Raw genomic sequence first — 12392 nt, 5'->3', positions numbered from 1 at the left:
CATAATTTCACCAACAATAAGTTTCCACTTGCGTTCTGTGGAAAATTGCCATGTGCATGGCCACCTCTTGGTCATGTCAGGAACACCGCAGTGCACTTGCTCACTGAGCCAATGCGCGTGTCCTGAGTACAAAAACAGTGCTCAAAGATACCTGTGGAGTAGGCAGCAGTGGTGACGATGCATGCTCCAGGACCTGAAGCATGTGACTGCTGGGGGCGTGGCCTAAGCTCCACAGAGCTGGGAGCTGCAGGGAAACTCCTAGAAAGGTAACTACAGGACAATGTTACCAAGGGGCATAGACAGAGACAGAAACCAGATCAAGCCAGGTCATAGCAGGACAGTACCAAAGGGTTAGACAGAGTGATTAGTCAGGACGTAGCAATAGATCAGAAAACCAGAACGGGCAATAGACGGTACAATAGGGACAAACTGCAATGGAGTAACAATAGCCAAGCCAGAGGTCAGAACCGGAGAAGACAATAGTACCAAAATGAGAGACGGAGTACAGAGTGAGGGGAAAGGACGGGTCATACACGGGAATCAAACAAGCAATGCAGAATACACACACACCAGGGGGGTCGGTCAGACACACATCCAGAATAACAGTATAGCTGACAGAGAATGCTAGTCTGGAGTGAGTATAAATACCCCTCCCGGATCCAAAGAGAGGTCGGCAAAAGTTAACCCTGTGAGAACAGGACATTTGCCATGTCCTAACCATGACAGGTCACAGCTGACAAATTCCATCATTATGGGAGGGGGAAAGCTCTATTAATTGATTCAGCTAACTTATATAGCGCCATTAATTCCACAGCGCTTTTCAGACATCATCATCTCTGTCCCCATTGGGGCTCACAGTCTAAATTCCCATCAGCAGGTCTTTGGTGTGTGATCAGAGTAACCAAAGGAAACCCTTGTGTCACGTATCTTTATGTCATGATAATTCTTATACTGGGATTGGGATGGCTGTCTCACTATAGCACACCATTAAGCAAAGCAATGGTCAGGCTTGCCATCTGGTAACAACGCCATTGTCATTGTCATTGTATCTACGATGTAAATTCTATTTTGGGATCAATCAGAGCAGTATGGCTGCTTTTTTGGATGTGTCGTCATTTTCAGAAGTCAGATTCCAAAAGCGTTCCTCTCCATCCTGACCTGCTGCCCCACCTGATCCCATTACTTACTCCTGCACTTGGTGCCAGTGTGGTAATGGGCTGGGAGGGTTTAAACTGGAAATTGTGTCATCACTGATGTTTATTCAGTAGATGAAGCAGGGGGTGACATGTCAATGACATAAAAAAAGACAGACGTCTGTGTTTGGTGACAGTGAGGTGTGGAATTCTAGGACTGTCCATAGCAAACCAACATTTACGGATATCATACATCTGACACGTAATTTATTTGGGATTATTCCTGTCTCTAATGTTCCCCCTTAAGCTAACCCCACTATTATTCTATACAAACCTCTACACTATCCCTAAATCTAGGCACAATACAGGACAAATAAATTTACATTACAATACACGTTAAACAGAAGGCCTCACATTACATTAGCATTGCTAAAACATCAGAGTTCTGCACTAGACACATATAGAAGAGTCCAAAGGTGGGGAGGTACGTGACGTTCCAGGTCACCCCCTTACACATTCTCTAAATGGGATATAGTCAGCAGTGGAGTACCGCAGGGATCTGTGCTAGGACCGATTCTTTTTAACCTCTTTATTAATGACCTTTTGGATGGGATTGAAAGTAAAGTGTCAGTTTTTGCTGAATGCACCAAACTATGTAGGATGCTAAAATCTGACTTTGACATTACAATTTTACAAAACGATCTGGATAAGATGTCTGAATGGGCAAACACTTGGCAAATGAGGTTTAATGTAGGTAAATGTAGAGTAATGCATCTAGGACGGAAAAATCCTATTGCTGCATATGCATTAAATCGGACCATACACGGGACTACAGAAGAGGAGAAGGACTTGGGTATTCCGGTTAGAAGTAAGCTGAGCAGTAGTACTCAATGTCAAGCAGCAGATGCAAAAGCAAGCAAGATGTTAGGGTGTATAAAAAGAGAGATAAAATCATGCGATCCCAATGTATTGTTACCCTTTTATAAATCACTTGTGAGGCCACATCTAGAATATGGGATCCAGTTTTGTCCTCCACATTTAAAAAATGACATTCAGAAATTAGAGTCAGTTCTAAGTCGGGCAACTAGATTATTGCAAGGGATGGAAGGCCTCTCATATAATGAGAGGTTTAAAAAAAAAGTTGGGCTTGTTTAGCTTAGAAAAAAGACACCTCAGAGGGGTTCTCATTTACAGTGGGGAAAAAAAGTATTTAGTCAGTCAGCAATAGTGCAAGTTCCACCACTTAAAAAGATGAGAGGCGTCTGTAATTTACATCATAGGTAGACCTCAACTATGGGAGACAAACTGAGAAAAAAAAATCCAGAAAATCACATTGTCTGTTTTTTTTTTTCATTTTATTTGCATATTATGGTGGAAAATAAGTATTTGGTCAGAAACAAAATTTCATCTCAATACTTTGTGATATATCCTTTGTTGGCAATGACAGAGGTCAAACGTTTTCTGTAAGTCTTCACAAGGTTGCCACACACTGTTGTTGGTATGTTGGCCCATTCCTCCATGCAGATCTCCTCTAGAGCAGTGATGTTTTTGGCTTTTCGCTTGGCAACACGGACTTTCAACTCCCTCCAAAGGTTTTCTATAGGGTTGAGATTTGGAGACTCGCTAGGCCACTCCAGGACCTTGAAATGCTTCTTACGAAGACACTCCTTCGTTGCCCTGGCGGTGTGCTTTGGATCGTTGTCATGTTGAAAGACCCAGCCACGTTTCATATTCAATGCCCTTGCTGATGGAAGGAGGTTTGCACTCAAAATCTCACGATACATGGCCCCATTCATTCTTTCATGTACCCGGATCAGTCGTCCTGGCCCCTTTGCAGAGAAACAGCCCCAAAGCATGATGTTTCCACCACCATGCTTTACAGTAGGTATGGTGTTTGATGGATGCAACTCAGTATTCTTTTTCCTCCAAACACGACAAGTTGTGTTTCTACCAAACAGTTCCAGTTTGGTTTCATCAGACCATAGGACATTCTCCCAAAACTCCTCTGGATCATCCAAATGCTCTCTAGCAAACTTCAGACGGGCCCGGATATGTACAGGCTTAAGCAGTGGGACAAGTCTGGCACTGCAGGATCTGAGTCCATGGTGGCGTAGTGTGTTACTTATGGTAGGCCTTGTTACATTGGTCCCAGCTCTCTGCAGTTCATTCACTAGGTCCCCCCGCGTGGTTCTGGGATTTTTGCTCACCGTTCTTGTGATCATTCTGACCCCACGGGGTGGGATTTTGCGTGGAGCACCAGATCGAGGGAGATTATCAGTGGTCTTGTATGTCTTCCATTTTCTAATTATTGCTCCCACAGTTGATTTCTTCACTCCAAGCTGGTTGGCTATTGCAGATTCAGTCTTCCCAGCCTGGTGCAGGGCTACAATTTTGTTTCTGGTGTCCTTTGACAGCTCTTTGGTCTTCACCATAGTGGAGTTTGGAGTCAGACTGTTTGAGGGTGTGCACAGGTGTCTTTTTATACTGATAACAAGTTTAAACAGGTGCCATTACTACAGGTAATGAGTGGAGGAATAATAATAATAATAATAATAATAATAATAATAATCTTTATATAGCGCTAACATATTCCGCAGCGCTTTACACACATCGTTTGCACACTTTTTCATCACTGTCCCTGGTGGGGCTCACAATCTATATTCCCTATCAGTATGTCTTTGGAGTGTGGGAGGAAACCGGAGTGCCCGGAGGAAACCCACGCAAACACGGGGAGAACATACAAACTCCTTGCAGATGTTGTCCTTGGTGGGATTCGAACCCAGGACTCCAGCGCTGCAAGGCTGCAGCGCTAACCACTGAGCCACCGTGCTGCCCTTTAAGAGGAGACTCTTAAAGAAGAAGTTACAGGTCTGTGAGAGCCAGAAATCTTGATTGCTTGTTTCTGACCAAATACTTATTTTCCACCATAATATGCAAATAAAATGAAAAAAAAACAGACAATGTGATTTTCTGGATTTTTTTTTCTCAGTTTGTCTCCCATAGTTGAGGTCTACCTATGATGTAAATTACAGATGCCTCTCATCTTTTTAAGTGGTGGAACTTGCACTATTGCTGACTGACTAAATACTTTTTTGCCCCACTGTATATGTATAAATATATGAGTGGTCAGTACAAAGGACTGGAGCATAACTTATTCCTTCCAAGGACTATATTAATGACCACGGGGCACTCATTACCGATGGAAGAAAGGCGATTCCGACAGCTAAATAGGAAAGGGTTCTTTACAGTCAGAGCAATGTAGAATGCACTACCACAAGATGTAGTAATGGCAATCACAATAACACCTTTTTAAAAAGGGTTGGATGATTTCATCAATACACATAACATTGCGGATTATAGTTAATTTAGTGACAATAAAACAATTGTTGGCGAAAGGTTGAACTTGATGGAGCTAGAGTCTTTTTTAAACCTATGCAACTATGTAACATCTGGGGGTAGAGAAAACTCAGGAGAGAGAAATGCAAAAGTTCTTTTGGCCAGGACGTTACCGGGAGATCTTAAATTATTGTAGGTCCTGCCCCACCTGTCAGATAACCGCTCCTACTTCTCACTTCCGATGTCCCTTTGTTCAGTTGCCTGTGATAGAGGTCCCCTTTGAGAGGATTGCCATTGCCATAGACCTAGTAGGTACTCTGGTTAAATCTGCACAGAGCCATCAGTACATCCTAGTGGCCATGGACTATGCAACCCGGTACCCTGAAGAGGTGTCACTAAGGAATTTTTCACCTAAGAGTATCACCCAGGAGCTTGTCCATATCTATGCTAGGACAGGCCTGTCAAAGGAGATTTTGATGGACCAGGGAACCCCTTTCATGAGCAAAGTAATGAGGGAGCAGTATAGACTCCTCCAGATTGCCCAGCTGTGAACCTCAGCTTATCATCCGCAGGTCAATGGCCTGGTGGAGCGTTTCAATAACACCTTGAATGCCATGCATAAGAAGATTGTTGAGAAGGACGGTTGAGACTGGGACTATCTGCTTCCATTTCTGCTCTTTTCCAATAAGAGAAGTCTCTCAAGCTTCCAATGACTTCTGGTCGTTAGAGCTTATCGTGGCTACCGGGTACACATGAATTTGCCTATTTATACACTAAATATTCTCAATTTTTCCAATTTTCTAGAGCAGTAATGCAATTCAGATTTCATATATTTCATGATTGCATACTATAGCGCTACAGAGTGCAACTTGATTTGTTGGTTTCAGTATGTAATATGTCAAGAAGAGGTTAAATGATTTATTTGTTTTCCATAAATTAATTATTTTTCAGCTCTGTGTGTCATGTTGAATTCTTCTAGTCTAGTTTTTAACACATCAGTGGCCTGAGGCATCCGGCAGCCAGTGTGCATGAGGCAACCTCTGTATGTGTCAGCTATGTTTTTAATGTTTTTAATGTTTATTGTCATATATTAGGGCTGTTTTGCTGTTGTGTGAAAATTATAAGAACATATTTCATCCTTCTGTATAGTCCAGAAGTAAATTTAATAAATAGTGTCTTCAGGATATATTTATTGAACGTTATTTGATAACCTCATATTTATGTTGAATATAAGGATTATTTGTTAGGTGGCAAAAAATATTTATTTAGTAAATAAATATATATCTTTATGTCTAAAATGAAAGATATACTTTCATTCTCAGCATCACTGTTGTTTGGATCCAAACAAGCATGAAATGTTATCCTGCAAACTTCTTCCCACACTTAACCTTTGGTCCTTATCTCCATATTTCTTAGCATAGCTATACCATAATGTAAGGAATCTAGACATGGCACTGAAGAGCAGGTCAACATTTATATATTATTATGATAAAATTCTGTGAAAACAAGTAATACAGCAAATTAATGTCAACAACTTGCCATAATTAAGTGATTACGCAAAAGAACAACTTTTCTCTATTTATGGAGTTTTTGTTACTGCACTACTAAATGTGCAAGCCATATTACTTGTCATACAATGTGTGCTAGAGTATCTTATTAATGAGCATGGAGTTCAGCATGGACACCATGTCAATTCTATTTACTTTCATACATAATACATATGATTATTTATTGGTATATAAGTACAGGGTGGGCCATTAATATGGATGCACCTAAATAAAATGGGAATGGTTGGTGATATCAACTTCCTGTTTGTGGAACATTAGTATTTGGGAGGGGGGAGACTTTTTATGATGGGTGGTGACCATGGTGGCCATTTTGAAGTCGGCCATTTTGGATCCAACTTTATTTTTTCCAGTGGGAAGAGGGTCGTGTGACACATCAAACTTATTGAGAATTTCACAAGAAAAACAATGGTGTGCTTGGCTTTAATGTAACTTTATTCTTTCATGAGTTATTTACAAGTTTATGACCACTTAGAAAATATGTTCAAAGTGTTGCCCATTGTGTTGGATTGTCAATGCAACCCTCTTCTCTCACTCTTGACACACTGATAGCAACACCGCAGAAGAACTGCTATCACAGGCTTCCAGTATCCGTTGTTTCAGATGATGCACATACCACTTCTTTGTTCAGCCACATTTGTTTTTCTGTTTATGTGTTGGTTATATATGGACATGAATTCTCTCAGTAATCACCTGTGCAAACCTGCTTTCTGTTTAGGAAGTGACAGTCAGTCTTTTGATATATAATGTACTGATACATCTTATGTCTAGTCCTCTATTTTGATGTAGGCTCAGGAACCGAGCCAGCATTTTTCTTGGCAGTTGAAGACTGTGTTATTCAGCCATCATCTGTATCTAACCTGTTAAATACACTGCGCAACAAATTTCAGGGTAGTTCTTGTCCCCTGAGAAAATTTTATTGTATCTTATAGATTTTGATATGCTGAACACGAATATGTGCACCAAAAGTCTATATCACGTAAGGATTTTAACCCCTTCATGACCGGAGCTTTTTTTGATTTTTCGTTTTCGTTTTTTGCTCCCCTTCTTTCCAGAGCCATAACTTATTTATTTTTCCATCAATATGTCCGTGTGAGAGCTTATTTTTTGCAGGCGCTCATAGCAATCTGCCATCAATAACCATAGAGGTCTCGAGGAGACCTCTGGTTGTCTTGGCAATGCGTCGCTGACCCCCGATCATGTAACGGGGGTCAGCGATGCACTAATTTCTGGCTGCGCATCGGACGTAGTAGTTAAATGCCCGCTGTCAGAGTTTGACAGCGGGATTTAACTAGTTAATATTCACGGGTGGATCGCGATTCTGCTCGTGCCTATTGAGGGCATGTGCCAACTGTTTATAACAGCTGGCATGTCAAGGCTTTGAGGTGGGCTCACCGCCAGAGCCCACCTCAAAGCAGGGGATACTGACAGCTGATGTACTATCCCCTCTGCGGTCAGTAAGGGGTTAACATTCTTCTGTCCAGCAACCAGGTTTTCGTGGAGTGGCCAGTCCTTTTTGAAATAGTGTATTTCTTGTGCACGACAGTCCCATTCACAAATAAAACAGCAATACTTGGTATATCCAAGCTGCTGTCCAAGAAGTGCAACAACTTTTAGCTCACCACATATGTTCCAGTTATAATTTCTATAATTAATGTGGGTCAACAATAACTCCATATTCTCATACGTTTCTTTCATGTGTATGACATGTCCAATAGGTATAGAAGGATAGATATTTCTGTTGTGTAGTAAAACAGCCTTCAGACTTAAAACTGACGAGTCAATGGACAGTCGCCATTCCATCGGGTCATGTTCGCATCTAACAATGCCCCAGGAATGTTTCAACGCCTCATGGAGAGATGTCTGGGAGACCTGAACTTTGAAGCCACTTTGATCTACTTGGACGATATCATCGTCTTTGCCCCCACCTTTGAAGAACTTCTGCAGAGGCTTGAGCAGGTTCTGAGTCGGCTACAAAGGTATGGGTTGAAAGTGAAGCCCCAGAAGTGTCACCTCTTACAGAATGAGATTGACTACTTGGGGCACGTTGTTTCAGCTGAGGGAGTGAAGCCTTCTCATGAGAAGATTGCTGTGGTACAAAAGTGGCCGGCCCCAAAATGTGAAAGATGTGCCTGCATTCTTGGGACTCACCGAATACTTTCAACTGTTCGTAAAAGACTCTTCTGGATCTGTTGAGCGGAGTACCCTCGTGTGCCAAAAACAGGAACATACAGTGGGGAAAGTGTCAGGAAGAAGCATGAAAAAGAAGCGCACTTTGGGCCTGAGAAAACCTTCCAGTGGTTGCATCGCCTGTTTTATCATCCCAATCTGAGGAACATCGTCGAAAGGGTCTGCCAACAATGCCGGAGTTGTGAACTGGTCAAACCACTGGAACAATGGGCCCTCATAGAGACGGTGAAGTCCTCTGGCCCTATGGACCTGCTGGCCATAGATTACCTGACAATTGGACCTGTGCACCAAGGCTATGAGCACTGTTTAGTGATGATAAACCATTTTACCAAGTTTGCCATAGTGACACCTACATGGAACAAGACTGCCGAGTCTGCTGCTCACGCAATCTGCAAACATTTCATTCTGGTGTTCGGGTGCCCCAAATGCATCCATTCCGATCAGGGGGGCTGCTTCCTTGGAAAGGTGATGGAGGAGTTGCACCAGCTGTACAAGATCAATAAGTCCCGGACAACTCCGTATCATCCACAGGGAAACGGAGCTTGTGAGAGATTTAACCGCACCCTGATCCAAATGCTAAGGACTCTGGAAGAGGAACAGAAGGCCTGTTGGACTGAGTACGTCCCTGAATTGGTGTGGGTATATAATAATTGGAAACACAGCACCACTGGCTTCACACCATGCTCTCTGTTCTTTGGGCAGTCCGAGATGTAGTTGGCAGAGTTGGAGTTGGAGCCCGAGGAGGACTACCCACAGACGGGGTTGTAGTCCTGGGTTTAACAACACCGACGTCGGCTATGGACTATCCATCAGCTAGTGCAGAATGGGCTACGGGAGTTTGAACATTCTAAAGTCACTACTCAAAGAGCGACATCTCTGTGGCCTGTAGATCGAGTCCTGATGAGGGAAAAGCGCCCATACAACAAATTGGAGTGCCGGTGGGAGAAAAGACCGTACAGGGTGAGGCAGCGACTTGGCAGAAAGGGACTCGTCTACGAGGTCCAGCCAGAAACAGATGAAGGGGCCCCCACTCACATGCTGCATCGGAATATGCTGCATCCTTGTTTGTCTCAAGATCCTGAACCAGTTCCATTGGCCCCAGTGCCTCCACCAGCCGTACCAGTGGTTAATGTTGATGTTGAAGATGAGGAAGATATCCACTTTCCCCCAGGGGACACAGAAACAGGGCTGGTGCCTGAAACTACAAATGTGCTGGGAGTGGCCCAGACTCCCGTTCCTCCCATAGCAGCTGACACCACGACCCCTGCTGAATTGAGACGCTCTGAATGTTCAATGGCTGGTGTACCACCCGTTCGATACAATCAGGATGAGTTCATCTGGCAGCAGATTGTGCAGGGATTGGAAGATTATCCAAAGGAACTTCAGAAATTCTAGCCCGTGGAAAGGCGAGCAAAAAGAGAGGGGGAATGTAAGGGGGTGAAGCACAAGAAGACTCAGACGGGGGTTATTGTTGTGAGTTCATTTTCCCCTTCACCGTCGATGTCTGATGAACTCCCTCTTCTGGTGAATTTGTCAGAATTTTTTTTTTTTGTGTATATTTTTTCCTCTATGTCTCTGAGGCCGTAGGGGGAATTTTTTTTTTTTCAATGGAGATGAAGCAATTGTCTGATCATGTGGAGCAGCTCACTGCTGAAGTGCGGGGAATTTCTGCCTATCTTGCTCATTCACATGCTGCTGAACCAAAGATCCCTACTCCTGATGTGTTTTTTGGGGATCGGTCTAAATTTTTGAATTTTAAGAATAATTGTAAATTATTTTTTGCCTTGAAGCCTAACTCGTCGGGGAGCTCCACGCAGCAGGTTAAAATTGTCATCTCTTTGCTGCGCGGCGATCCCCAGGATTGGGTGTTTTCTTTGAAACTTGATGATCCTATTCTTACTAATGTGAACGCATTTTTTCAAGCCTTGGGGTTGTTGTATGATGAATCTAATGCTGTTGATCAGGCTGAAAAGGCCCTGTTGGCATTGAGCCAGGGTCGGGATTCTGCAGAGTTGTACTGTCAAAAATTCCAAAAGTGGGCAGTCCTTACTACCTGGAATGATGGTGCCTTGGCAGCTCTCTTTCGGAAGGGTTTGTCAGAAACCGTAAAAGATACTATGGTGGGATTTCCTGTTCCCTCTGGTCTTGACGATTCTATGTCATTAGCCATTCAGGTTGATCGGCGTTTGCGTGAACGCAAAACCGCACGAGAGGTGTTGCCACCTGTTGAACAAATGTCTCAACCTATGCAATGTGATAGAGTTTTGTCTAGGGCGCAACGTCAGGAGTTCAGAAGGCACAATAAGCGGTGTTTCTTCTGTGGTGATGCCTCGCATATTATTTCTGTCTGCCATAAATGAGAGAAACATTTTGCACACTCATTTGCTGTGGGTGGTGTTCAACCTAAGTTTCATCTGGCAATTACTCTGATCTGCTCCCTGTCCACATTTTCCGCTAAGGCTTTTGTGGATTCGGGAGCAGCTCTGAACCTGATGGACTTGGATTTTGCTAAATGTTGTGGATTTCCTATGACACCTCTGCAGGTGCCAATCACTTTGAGGGGTATTGATGCTACTCCTTTGGCAACGAATAAACCTCAGTTTTGGACCCAGGTGGTAATGCGGGTCGCCCCAGACCATCAAGAGAATTGCAGATTTTTGGTGTTGCATAATTTGCATGATACCATTGTTCTGGGGTTTCCCTGGTTGCAAATCCATAATCCAGTTTTGGATTGGAAATCTGTGTCTGTGGTGAGTTGGGGTTGTCGGTGTGCCCTTAGTGATGCTCCTGTTTTCTCCACCTCTCCCCAGTCGCATGATGTTCCTGACTATTTGGCTGATTTGTTATGATTGAGTCACCGTAGGAGGCAAAAACAGAACTGCTAGCTAAGTCCAGAAAACCAGAGAGGTTGGCAGCTATCGGATTGCAGACACCTGATCCTATCACAACAACTAACAGTAGCCGTGGGGGGTTCCTACGATGCCCTAGACCCCTCGATCACAGCCGGAGAATTAAATAGGCCTAAAGAAAGAAAGGGGAAATCTAAACTGCCCAGAGCAGACCCCAAAGCAATAGGCAGCCCCCAACATATAATGACGGTGAAGCAAGATGAAAACACTAACACAGACAGAAAGATAGACTGAGCAAAGACGGGGCCCAAACTACCTAGAAAGGAAAGGACAGGAAGGCTGCTGTCTGCAATCTGTGAAAAACCCTATGAAAATAAGAGCCAACAGACTGACAGTGAAAAAGGCCCTGAAGACGCTAGGCTTCAAAAAAGCTATGTCAGTACTCAGGAATATTCTGAAGACAGAGCAACCGGCAAAAGGAGATTCAGCTCATCCCAGCAGGGAATGGCAGAATCCAGAAAAGCAAGGAAAACAAAAACAAAACATAAACGCAAACAGGCAAAGCAGAAAACTTAGCTTTAGGGAAGCAGGAATCAGACTGGTGTCCTAGAAGTCCACAGAGAAATCACCCGCAGGGCAGAAGGGCGTCGGCAGCCTTATATCCAGTCAGTGACTCCACTCAGCCAGTCATCCTCATTAGACTCAGGTGCCTGATAATCAGGCTCATTACCTTCCTTTACCAGAATAGGGAGTTCACCAGACCTCACTGGCGAAGGGGAAAATGAACTCACAACTGTACCTACCCCTTGAGGAGGGGTCACCGAACCCTCAAACATGCCACCAGGGCGATCAGGGTGAGCCCGATGAAAGGCACGCACCAATCTTTTGGCATAAATATCAGAGGCAGAGACCCAGGAATTATCCTCCTGACCATAACCCTTCCACTTAACCAAATACTGGAGTCTCCGTCTAGCCAGACGGGAATCCAGTATTTTCTCTACCTCTTATTCCATGTTACCTTCAACCAATACAGGGTCTGGAGGTGCCACCCCAGGAACAACTGGTTCAACAAACCTCTTCAACAAGGACTTATGGAACACATTATGGATTTTAAATGTGACAGGAAGAGCCAAACGAAAAGAGACCGGATTAATAATCTCCAAAATCTTGTAAGGTCCAATAAATCTAGGCTTAAACTTAGGAGAAGCCACCTTCATAGCAATATTTTTTGATGATAACCACACCATATCACCAATCTTAAACTGGGAACCAATGGTCCTATGTCGATTGGAAAACCGCTGGGCCTTTTCCTGGGAGAG

This window comes from Dendrobates tinctorius, unplaced genomic scaffold (assembly GCF_039654945.1).
Source record: "Dendrobates tinctorius isolate UK_male_01 unplaced genomic scaffold, ASM3965494v1 ptg000107l, whole genome shotgun sequence".
Lineage (NCBI taxonomy): Eukaryota > Metazoa > Chordata > Amphibia > Anura > Dendrobatidae > Dendrobates > Dendrobates tinctorius.
This window is presented reverse-complemented; position numbering follows the sequence as displayed.